General features: G+C 36.0%; 1 pseudogene; it reads right to left on the bottom strand.

Annotated features, from left to right (window-relative positions):
• Positions 1–2,336: 2,336 nt before the first annotated feature.
• On the bottom strand, positions 2,337–9,481 carry LOC109215404 (annotated as a pseudogene).
• Positions 9,482–11,470: the final 1,989 nt, after the last annotated feature.

Raw genomic sequence — 11,470 nt, 5'->3', positions numbered from 1 at the left:
CCCCCCCCCCCCCCCCCATGTTAGAAAAACTAACTTGCTTCCTCAACTTTGAAAATCCACCTTTGTGCGTTATGGTGTTAATCAAAATATACACCGCACATCAATAATAATAAGATGGAATTATTTGGTTCCTGACCCTGAACCACTTGTGAGGGGAGAAAATAATATACTTTGGTATATAACGTATATCAAACTGATATAGAAAACTTTGTTCTCATAATTAATAATTTCGCTATTTAGTGGAGGCACTCAATAAATCATCCTGCTAAACCAGTTGTGATGTAAACCAACTTATCAAGATAAACTATCTTGAATAAAAAAATTGGAAATTATGCTCTAAATCAAATTATTGAGCAAGTTACCTCGCAAACACCATATTGCGGGTTAATAATAGTCGAACATGTAACCATTTCATAGATGCATCTTATGTGGTATATATGGCGGGTGAACAAGCCCATATTCACCTTTGATATTTCTAGCATTCATGGGATTCAATCTCAATTTAGTTGGTCTATTAATTAATAAGAACAAGCAACATAAGAGAATTCGTAAAGAACTTTCTAGTTCTTTAATATTTACCCATGTGAATTCTCTTTTATTTTTGCACATCATACTTAAATTAACAATTATCAATAAACTCCAAGTTTATTATGATATGAGTTTTTATATCAATAAACATCCACTTTATTATGGTATTCTTTTATTTGTGTAGTACAAACTGGAGAATAAAACGGGTAACTTTTCGCACACATATTACCCCGCTACAAGTTGTAGTAATAGAAGATATTAAATCTATCCTTTATTTATAGTCTCAATATAACCAACCGCTTTCGCGAATACTTTAGAAACTCAATTAAGTTTCTTTGAGACTTACTACAACACAATGCTTTATTGATAATCAATTTTATTCATCCAACAGAGTAATAATTGGCTCTTCCAGAGCTCTCAATTAATTTTGGTACCACCATATATCCATCAACAACCATATGGTGAATATCTCTTTTAAAGAGAAAGTTATACCATTATAGTCATTGTCAAAATTATATGCAAGATCTGTTTCTTGCATTAGTGTTATTCTTTAATAATCACGTTACCCAAATATTTGGGCGTACAATAGGTGCGTGACCAATAACCATTCATACCATAATAATGATATTATTTTCTTATATCATCTCAAACCTCCTTTTAGAGGTGAGTGTGGTATAATCACTACCACTAGCACATTCATATTCTTCCAAGAATGAATATATATTCATAAATCAGATGTTTTCACATTCACATCATGAATGGAATATAGTCATCTGTATGTGCTTTACGAAATATTATGTCAAATCGATGACAAATATCACTTTCACAAAGTGAAGGATTATTTTGAGAATCCTTATTGTTCTCATTACCACAATGATGACGATTATAATTTCGTTTATTGTCACGTCCATATCCATTGATATATTCATAATAATAATTTTGTCTTCTTTCAGACTTATCACATATTGCTATCACATTCTCTTGAGGGAATGAGAATGGAGCAAATTCAATGGGACGGGTCAATTCTTTGCCCACAATCATACATGAATTTGATCATGGCGAGGCATAGAAATTTTACCACTTCGAGTGGTTATAATTTCTTACTAACTCCATTAGAGCTATAATCAAAATTTATCATCTTTGCTTGTATTTAAAATCAAATTATAGAACGTCAAGAATTTAAACGAGAAAAGTAAAGTAGAATACTTACCTTAAATCCAGAATTTAATCATGAAGGAGCTCATGTAACAATTGACAATCATTATGCTCAATCCCAAAACTTCTACTCAATTGGTTAGAGTCTCGTGTTGATAACATGTTATAAAACAATAAAAGAAGAAGTTGCAGAGAAAAGAAGAGGGAGAGAATCTTATTGATTTGGGATGAATTACAATGGAATAAAACCCTCTATTTATAGGGAGATGGTGACTTAGCCACCAAGTAATAAACCCTAGAATCTCTCTAAATATAGACATTCACCGTAAATAAAATTCTATTTATAACATATGCTATTTTAATTCACTACAAGAAAACAGAATTATTACGGCGGTTATTTTTACATATAATGACTGTTCGTATTATGGCGGTTTTCAAAGAATCGCCGTAATGACATAGATAAACCGCCACATTATAATGTGGTTAATGCGCCCTTTTGTGTTGCTTATTATAGCGGTTCCAAACCGCCCTAATTTCGTTTCATTAAAAAATGCAAAATTACAGTATTGCAGTTCCATAATGTTCACAATTATTTATTTACATTTACAATCCCATTCGCTGAATGATAAATAATTTTAACCTAATATAGAAGATTAAATAAGCAAAATATTCATTATATAAAACACAAGTATACCAAAATTACATCATCAAAATATTATTATATGAAAGAGTATTTCAACAATAATATCCAAAAGATTCATAGCTGATCCTACAAAATAATCATTAATTCACCCTTCACGGTCTTCATTGTTACTTTCATCTACATATCTTCTTGGTTCAAACGGGTGACGGTGCACCACTTCCCAAATTTGGTGCCTGAAAAAAAAAAGCAAAAATAGTCAATAAGCAAATAACTAACATTTTAATGTAGTTTTAATTTTAATGTAGCAAGAGAACTTATGATCTAAGTACAGAAATTTAATTCCAGAAAGTTTGTCTATCAATCATGAGCGAAAACACGAATCACCAACAATATCGACTTAATTTGAAGTATAACTTTCTTCTATTAACTGGAGATAATTCTTCACAATGCACCTCTTGCAACAAAAATTAAGAGAATATTTCCATCAGCAGATGCTGAAAACACAACCCCATTTTTACTACTACAAACCAATTCATTTATAGCATCATCATGTGCTTTAATTGATTCCAAACTGTTCAAATCAGAAATTCTCAGCTCTTCTTGAAACTTTCCAAACACGAATTCTACTATCTTGATGTGCTGTAAAAAGTTTATTACCAACAGTAACAAGTGCTTTTAATGAGTTATGAACTTATGATACTATCTTTCATTTTTAATTAGCGATAATGTACCGAAACCATTAGAACAGTAATATTTTCTAATAACGGCAATCTCGTTCTGTTGTCCTTTTTTCTTGTTATAGATCACTATTTTGGATGTTAAATTTTCAATTGATTGAATGAATCATAGATTATCAGACTAAGGGAAAACAATTAGAGCGGAATTGGGGAAAATCGCTACACTTCCAAACATGCATGAACCCTAATAAAGAGAAAAGAGAAGATAGACTTTGAGGAAACACACATAACTAACAATTACCTGAAGATTATTGAAGCTGCTAAACAAATTCCATGTGCTTTTTCTGATTTGAATCTCTATACTTTCAGCCGGAAAAACGGATTGGGGGAATAGAAGGATCCGAAGCCTGAAAATTGGGAGTTCGTTGCCAGGGAATTGGGGGAACGAACTGGGGTAAAGAGATATGAGAGTCTGGACTCTGCGTGATGCTACACTACAAAATGGTAAAATATGAACATGTTTACATAATATTCAATAGATAAAGACACAACTAAAAGAATATTAAACCTTGTGATAACTAGCCATATTTTTTAAAAATTTAACATGCCAAAGTCTGCATACTAAGCCACGGCTCTATGTGATGCTACACTACAAAAATAGATAATGCACTAGCAATAACTAAGGTAAAAACAACCATGCAACAAATTCACATACCTCCTCCAACTGAGGTGTTGCAGGTGATTGACACCAAAATCTCCCTTCATCCATTCACAAGTAGATATTCCAGTTATGATGAGATCAATGTCAATATTTCCCGCTCGTGAAACATATTCAACTACTCAGGATACTTGAAAAGTGATAATGATAGAAATGAGTTTTCAATTGAATATTTACAAGAAAGAGGTATCTTTTAAATTGATAGAATCTCCTTTCCTCAACTAAAAGCTATTTGAAGTACTAAGAATCAATAATCAAAATAGGATAGCTGGTTTTGACAGTCAGTCCATGCACATCATACTTCTAGATTTTACAAGAAGGTGGAGAGATAGTCAGACAAAGAACATGAACTTGGGCATTCCATATTTCTTCCCCTGGATGCAGGGTCAGTGCAACCTGAGTCAGAGTTATTAATAGTAACGTTGCATTAACCAACATAATTGTAATAAGAGATAGAGGAAGTGATCAGGAAATGCATATGTAAGCAAATAGTATACATTTTAAAACTTAAAAAATTGATTTGATCCTTACCAAAATATAATTGTGCGGCAGAATATTACTGCTAACGTGCACCAAAATTTGTCATACTGTCCCTATAGCAGTTAGGGCTGAGCATTGGGGCTGATTGAATTTACTTCTGTAGGAGTAAAACAAACTGTTCTTAATCCCATTTCCTAAGGCAGTAGGTAAGATTTCCTGCAAGAGATTTTATCAAACGCCTTGTGGGCGTTAGTAGACTTAAAAGAGAGATGTAAGAAAACTGACAAGAAATTAAAAATTAAACAAATATATATAACAAAAACCATATGCATGTACAAATTGCACCAAGAAGACATGGAAAGAAAACCGTAAACAAATGACTCGGACTAAATGAAAACACCAAACAGAGAAAAAATATTGACAGTTTCAAAAGATGACAAAGGTTCCAAAATCAGTATCGTCAAAGGCTTAGATTAATCAACAAAACTAAACAAATCGAGCAAGTTTATTTGACAACAATACGCAATCACAGTTTGTTTATAATTTGAGAAAATTTGGCCATAGTCATTTGGCAGAAGAAACTTCACAAATCCCAACTACTCCAGCAAAAGACCAAAAAGAGAACTAAAAAAAGTTAAGACGAAATTTTAAGAAAAAATATAACCGGTACGAAACTAAACTGCAGTAATCAACGATAAAACAACAAAACACTCTTCGGTAGAACCTTTTAAGTTCTTCAACTAACCAGCCCAAAGATCCATAAGAGCTAAGCAAACTCCAGCAAGGAAAGAATAAAAATGCACAAAAGCCATTTACAACAATTACAGTCCAAAGTAGCATAGATTAAGCAGAAGATCTTACCAAATGCAGATCCGTAAACAGATTTGCTACATATTGTGAAGTGTCGCTAGCGACGAAGGTGAGCTGTCGCTGGTGAACGATATAAAGTGCCGGTGGAACCTAAAGGGAGAGAATGAAATATTGGGGGTAATTTATGTTCGCTCAGTTATGTTATGTTAAAAAGCTACTTAAAAGAAACATAGCGGCGGTTCAAAAATGACGCAATTATTCACATAAGCGCCGTACTAAAAATGTTAAATGCGGCGTCTACAAATCCGCCATTATGTAGAGTCAATTATGGCGTTTCTTTGAAACAGTCATTTTATAACCGCCACAATATTCCGGATTTTTTGTAGTGATATAATGTAAATTTCTAAAAAGTTTAATTCCTCTCCAACGAGACTCCATACGATCAGACTCATTATCTTGTCCATAAACTCCAAACTTGAAATAATGATGGTCTCCACCTCTTCCTGAAGCTTCATACTTGAGATTTCCATTTATATATACCTTCAATTTACTTGCACCAACATCATGAATTACATTTAGCCTAAACCATCTGTTGTAAATATTTATTGTCCTATAGTAAGTGAGGTCCCCGTTGTGAATTAACTCTTAGCATTAAGGTTGTGGCTGAAGTTGATGCTCCAAATATTTGCATTATTGACACTCCAGTTGTACCACTTGGAACATATCCATATGCCTCAAATTGCCATACACCCGATGAATGATCATGTCCCTAAAATGTAATAAATTAATAAACGTCAAAAAATCAGTCATTAGAATTTTAGATAATTAAAGGAGTTTATCGATCATTTCTGTGAATCTAGGTATTTTTTTTAGTGTATATATTGTTTGACTCAAAAGTTGTTTAACACTTTTTAAGCAAATCAATCAAATAGATGAAGGGGTAAATCCTAGTTAAGATAATTAACTCTAGATCCGAGACGAATAATATGAGTAGAAAAACATAGCCGAGTATAAATATTGGGCGTGATTATAGCCAGATTTACTAACATAAAGAAAGATGCATTGAATAACATTAAATGGCAATAAAATGTAGATAAAGGAAAAGATTCACCCGATCTTGAGTTAGTCGGATCTTCTTTCATTTGATAAAGATGAATGATAGACAAAATACAAGAACCATTGGACCCTTTTTGGATCTGATGAAGGTTTTGGATCACAGATCCTCTTCTCTCTTTTGAGAGATGTGTTTACATATTTTCTAGCAAGAGGAAGAGGTAGACCGAGCGAGAGCCCCCTTTTTGGGAAGTCCTCCCCTCCTATTTATAAGGGGGGTATCCATAGAAAATCCTTACAAAAGGTACAATTTAGAGAGAATATTCGGTAGAATATTCCTTTTGAGTATTCTAAAGCAAACTAGAAGTTTCATGACTGTCCGTCCTCGGCCTATCCGACCACGACCTTCTTGATGACGGTCCGGCCTTGGCTTTATTGATGACGGCCCGACCTTGGTCTGTCCGACCTTGGCTTTATTGATGACGGTCCGACCTTGACCTGTCCGACCTTGGCTTTATGTATTCACGTGCCGAATTTCTCTAGTCTTATTTTGACCCATACAGTTAGTCCCTCCGCTTATCGAGGTCGTCTCTTGGTCGAGCTCGGTGAGCGGACCTCATTAATCGTAGTTTAAGAAATTTGGATGGGGAGGTCGACTAGTATGGGTTGCAGCTGAGGATGCTGATGCCGAGGGATAATATCTTGAAGATGGTGGTGAAGAGACTAGCGATGGTGACGCTGAGTGAAAAGATAGATGTCTTTTCTATTATTTTTTTTTGACCATTGATCTGGGTCGTATGTAATCTACGACTATTTGCGCAGTGACTTTGTATAAACAAGAACTTTTCGTTGTTATTTGCCTCGTACTTTTCCATGTTTTCGCTTTTTGCGACTTTGGTGCGAGGTAGATTCCCGCATGGAGAGTCCCGGTCTTTCCTTCTTTATATTTTCTGACGGCACTTGGCCTTAGGGACATTTCGAATTCTCTTCGGCGAAGGCCCATGGCCTTAGAGGGTATTATTTTGATTTTGTCGGAATATTGACCCGTCGTTGTTCGATCGAGGTCGAACTCTTCTTCTTTGGCGAAGGCCCTTGGCCATAAAGTCGATTCAGACGAGGCCGAAGGTTGATTAGGTCGAGGCCGAATGTCGTTTCGGACGAGGCCGAATGTCGGTTCGGACGAGGCCGAAGGTCGTTTGGGACGAGGCCGAAGATTGATTCGGACGAGGCCGAATGTTGATTCGAACGAAGCCGAATTCTTCTATTTGGCGATGGCCCTTAGCCTTAAAGGGTGTTATTTCGACTTATCGAAATGTTAACCCGTCGTCGTTCGATCGAGGTCGAACTCTTCTTTTTGGCGAAGGCCCTTGGCCATAAAGTCGATTCGGACGAGGCCGAATATTGTTTCGGACGACCGAATGTTGATTCGGACGAGGCCGAATGTTGATTAGGACGAGGCCGAAGGTTGTTTCGGACGAGGCTGGATGTTGTTTCGGACGAGGCCGAAGGTTGATTAGGACGAGGCCGAAGGTCATTTCGGACGAGGCCGAAGATTGATTCGGATGAGGCCGAATATCGTTTCGGACGAGGCCGAAGATTGATTCGGACGAGGCCGAATGTCATTTCGGACGAGGCCGAAGGTTGATTCGGACGAGGCCGAATGTTGATTCAGACGAAGCTGAATTCTTCTATTTGGCGATGGCCCTTAGCCTTAAAGGGTGTTATTTCGACTTATCGAAATGTTAACCCGTCGTCGTTGGATCGAGGTCGAACTCTTCTTTTTGACGAAGGCCCTTGGCCATAAAGTCGATTCGGACGAGGCCGAATATTGATTCGGACGAGGCCGAATGTTGATTCGGACGAGGACGAAGGTTGTTTCGGACGAGGCCGAATATTGATTCGGACGAGGTCGAATGTTGATTCGGACGAGGACGAAGGTTGTTTCGGACGAGGCCAAAGGTTGATTAGGACGAGGCCGAATGTTGTTTCGGACGAGGTCGAAGATTGATTCGGACGAGGCCGAATGTCATTTCGGACGAGGCCGAATGTTGATTCGGACGAGGCCGAATGTTGATTCGGGCGAGGCCGAAGGTTGATTCGGACGAGGCCGAATGTTGATTCGGACGAAGCCGAATTCTTCTATTTGGTGATGGCCCTTAGCCTTAAAGGGTGTTATTTCGACTTATCGAAATGTTAACCCGTTCGAATTCGAGCGAGGTCGAACCATCAAACGTTTGATGGTGAACGGCACTTAAGGCCTTAAACTCTGTTCGAACGAGGTCGAACTTATCAGACCTCGGTGGTGAAGGCACTTAGCCTGAGTCCCATTTCGAGCGAGGTCGAACTGCTAATCTTTGATGGCGAAGGCACTTAGCCTGAGTCCAGTTCGAGCGAGGTCGAACTGTTAATCTTTGATGGCGAAGGCACTTAGCCTGAGTCCCAGTTCGAGCGAGGTCGAACTGTTAATCTTGATGGCGAAGGCACTTAGCCCGAGTCCCAGTTCGAGCGAGGTCGAACTGTCAAACTTTGATGGCGAAGGCACTTAGCGTGAGTCCCAGTTCGAGCGAGGTCGAACTGTTAATCTTTGATGGTCCAATGGTTCTTGTATTTTGTCTATCATTCATCTTTATCAAATGAAAGAAGATCCAACTAACTCAAGATCGGGTGAATCTTTTCCTTTATCTACATTTTATTGCCATTTAATGTTATTCAATGCATCTTTCTTTATGTTAGTAAATCTGGCTATAATCACGCCCAATATTTATACTCGGCTATGTTTTTCTACTCATATTATTCGTCTCGGATCTAGAGTTAATTATCTTTAACTAGGATTTACCCCTTCATCTATTTGATTAATTTGCTTAAAAAGTGTTAAACAACTTTTAAGTCAAACATATATACTATATGTTGAATCTCCTTACTTCTTCATGTATTTATTTTTTATATTTTGATTTCCTAACTCACGAGAGAAAAATAAAAATTGAACATTAACTCAAACCAATCGAGCTTTCTTGGAATACATGCTTTTACCTTAGGTGCATAGCAAAAGCACATATAATATTAAACAGTATAAGTGATCATAACTAAATGTAAAATAATAGATACATATATACCGTTATACGAATTTCAGTGCGAGGTTTTGTTTGGCTAGTGGGAGTATGAGGCTTGTCCGTCTTGAAAACCCACATCTTATGAACTCCATTGATGAAGGAATACTTTTGATTTACAGCCACATCATAAGGCTTTTGAATTTGGAAGTTGCTTTGGCTAAGAGTTAAGGAATTGAAACCATCAATAGGATCAGCTTTGCAAAACAGATGGTTTTGGGTTACAATTAGTTGGAGAAGAGTGAATAATAGCAATGGGAGATGAAGACAAGAGATCAAAGCCATGTTTTCTTGGTGAAATACACAATAGATTTTGGGGTGGATTATGGCTGAAACTTGAGTACATGTGATTATAGGGAAATCTTTTGAGAAATTTGTGGAAGTCACTCAACATGTGATGGTCACGACACTTAGAATTAGCATCATAAAAAAAATAAAAATAAAAAGGCAGTCCGATGCACAAGACATCTCGCGTTTACCGGTGACTGCTTCTACGGCTCGATCCCATGACCTATGAATCAAACGGAGTCAACTTTTACCGTGGGTGAAAGGTTCTCCTTCTCACAATTAGCACCATTGAGACTTGAATATGGGTTGAAGGGACTAAGATTGAGTGTGCTTACTAGTCTTTGCCACTGTGAGATGAACGGCTTGGTACGATTCTTCGCATTGAATAACTCTTAAATGGACAGATGATTTATATATCGAATAAGCCTAATTCAAACGGCAGCAGCTTTTTACTCACTAGTGCATATGTAAAATTTTTGCCTAAACACTTTCCTTAATGAGTCTGAATTTAGGACTATGTTAATTCTAAAACTTTCTAATTTCTTATCTCAGTTGATATTTAATTTGTATAGTTATTAAATTTTCAAAAATATCGGCCATTATATATATACATATTGCTTTAAGAAAAAATATATAATTTAGGCAAACATATATAGAGAAGGGATATACTGCCACTGCTTGCTAGTCCTATTTTATAATACTACGGAGTATATATCAATGCTCTATAGTCAAATTCTTTGTGGAGTAGTTAACTATACTTGAAAAATCATAGAGAAAAACTTTTTAAGTTCACAAATTGTAATAATCCCTTCTCTTTGAGGAAAATAACTTGGAGTAGTTACTTTTTCGGTTCCCGTGAATTCTTTCTTATCAAAAAGAAACTTTTTTAAAAAAAAAAACATGTGTCTGCGGTCTCGCGTTTATGACCATATATTTCTCTTCATCCCATATTTGTCTCTTTTTTCTCCCCAAAATAGTTAATTCAAAGTAAAAACTAAAGTAATAGTACGTACAAGATTTAAATATAAAGTCAACTTTTTAATTCTCATAGCAGCCCACGTGATTGGCTTTAAATCAGTAGTTTAATATTTCGCCACTATTTCAAATATTGAAATTCAATATTTATAAATACTAATAGCTAAATTAAAATTTGCAAATACTAAAATTCCGTATTTAATTATACAAAACTTCAGTATTGAGACATTCTTATGGCCAAGATGGGGCCTAAGATCAATTACAGTTAGCTCCCGTTTTGGTCGTAGATTTTAGCTACATTTTCCCAATTTTTTTTTTTTTTTTTGGAAAATACAATTATTCATGGAACGTGATCAGTTTTTGAAAATTTTTGAAAAAATTGTTTCAAGTTTCCAAAAATTAGTTTAGGACAATTTTTGAGTGAAAATATTTCTTTCACTCACAAAAATTCAATCGTTTTTCAAATAAAGTGCATGTCCAAACACAACTTCAACTTCCAAAAAATATTTTTCAACGCAACTTTAAATTTCCCCCTCAAAATGTAACAAAATCTATATTCAAACGCTAGCTTAGTGTAAGATCGGAAATAGAAAGCAATGAATGGCAAACAAAAACCAATTCACGTTCCTCTCTAGTTCTAACTTCTAATCTTCTCTTTATCGCTAAGCCACATGATGATAGGCTATAATTGCATATTTTATTCGCTTATTACACTCGAATTTACTGCACTTTAATTGAGTTTGCGCTTTAATCGCTAGTGTTTTGCACTAATTGTGTGTTTTATGCCTTGTAGGTGTGATTCCGAGCTATATAGATGTTATGGAATGAATTTAAGTGATTTTAAGCTTTGAAGTCTGAGTAAAAGCTCAAGGAATTAAGCCGGGATCGTGTTCGGGGGTCAAATTTGATAATTAAGTATGAACGAAGACTTGAGGAGGCATATTGCGCACTGTCTAGTAAAATAGACATAACTTTTTGCTCAGAACTCCATTTGGGCTCCACAATATATGGTTGGAAAGCTAACTCAAAGGGCTAC

Source organism: Nicotiana attenuata, unplaced genomic scaffold (assembly GCF_001879085.1).
Source record: "Nicotiana attenuata strain UT unplaced genomic scaffold, NIATTr2, whole genome shotgun sequence".
NCBI lineage: Eukaryota > Viridiplantae > Streptophyta > Magnoliopsida > Solanales > Solanaceae > Nicotiana > Nicotiana attenuata.
The sequence above is the reverse complement of the archived record's forward strand: the minus strand, read 5'-3'. Positions and strand labels throughout refer to the sequence as shown.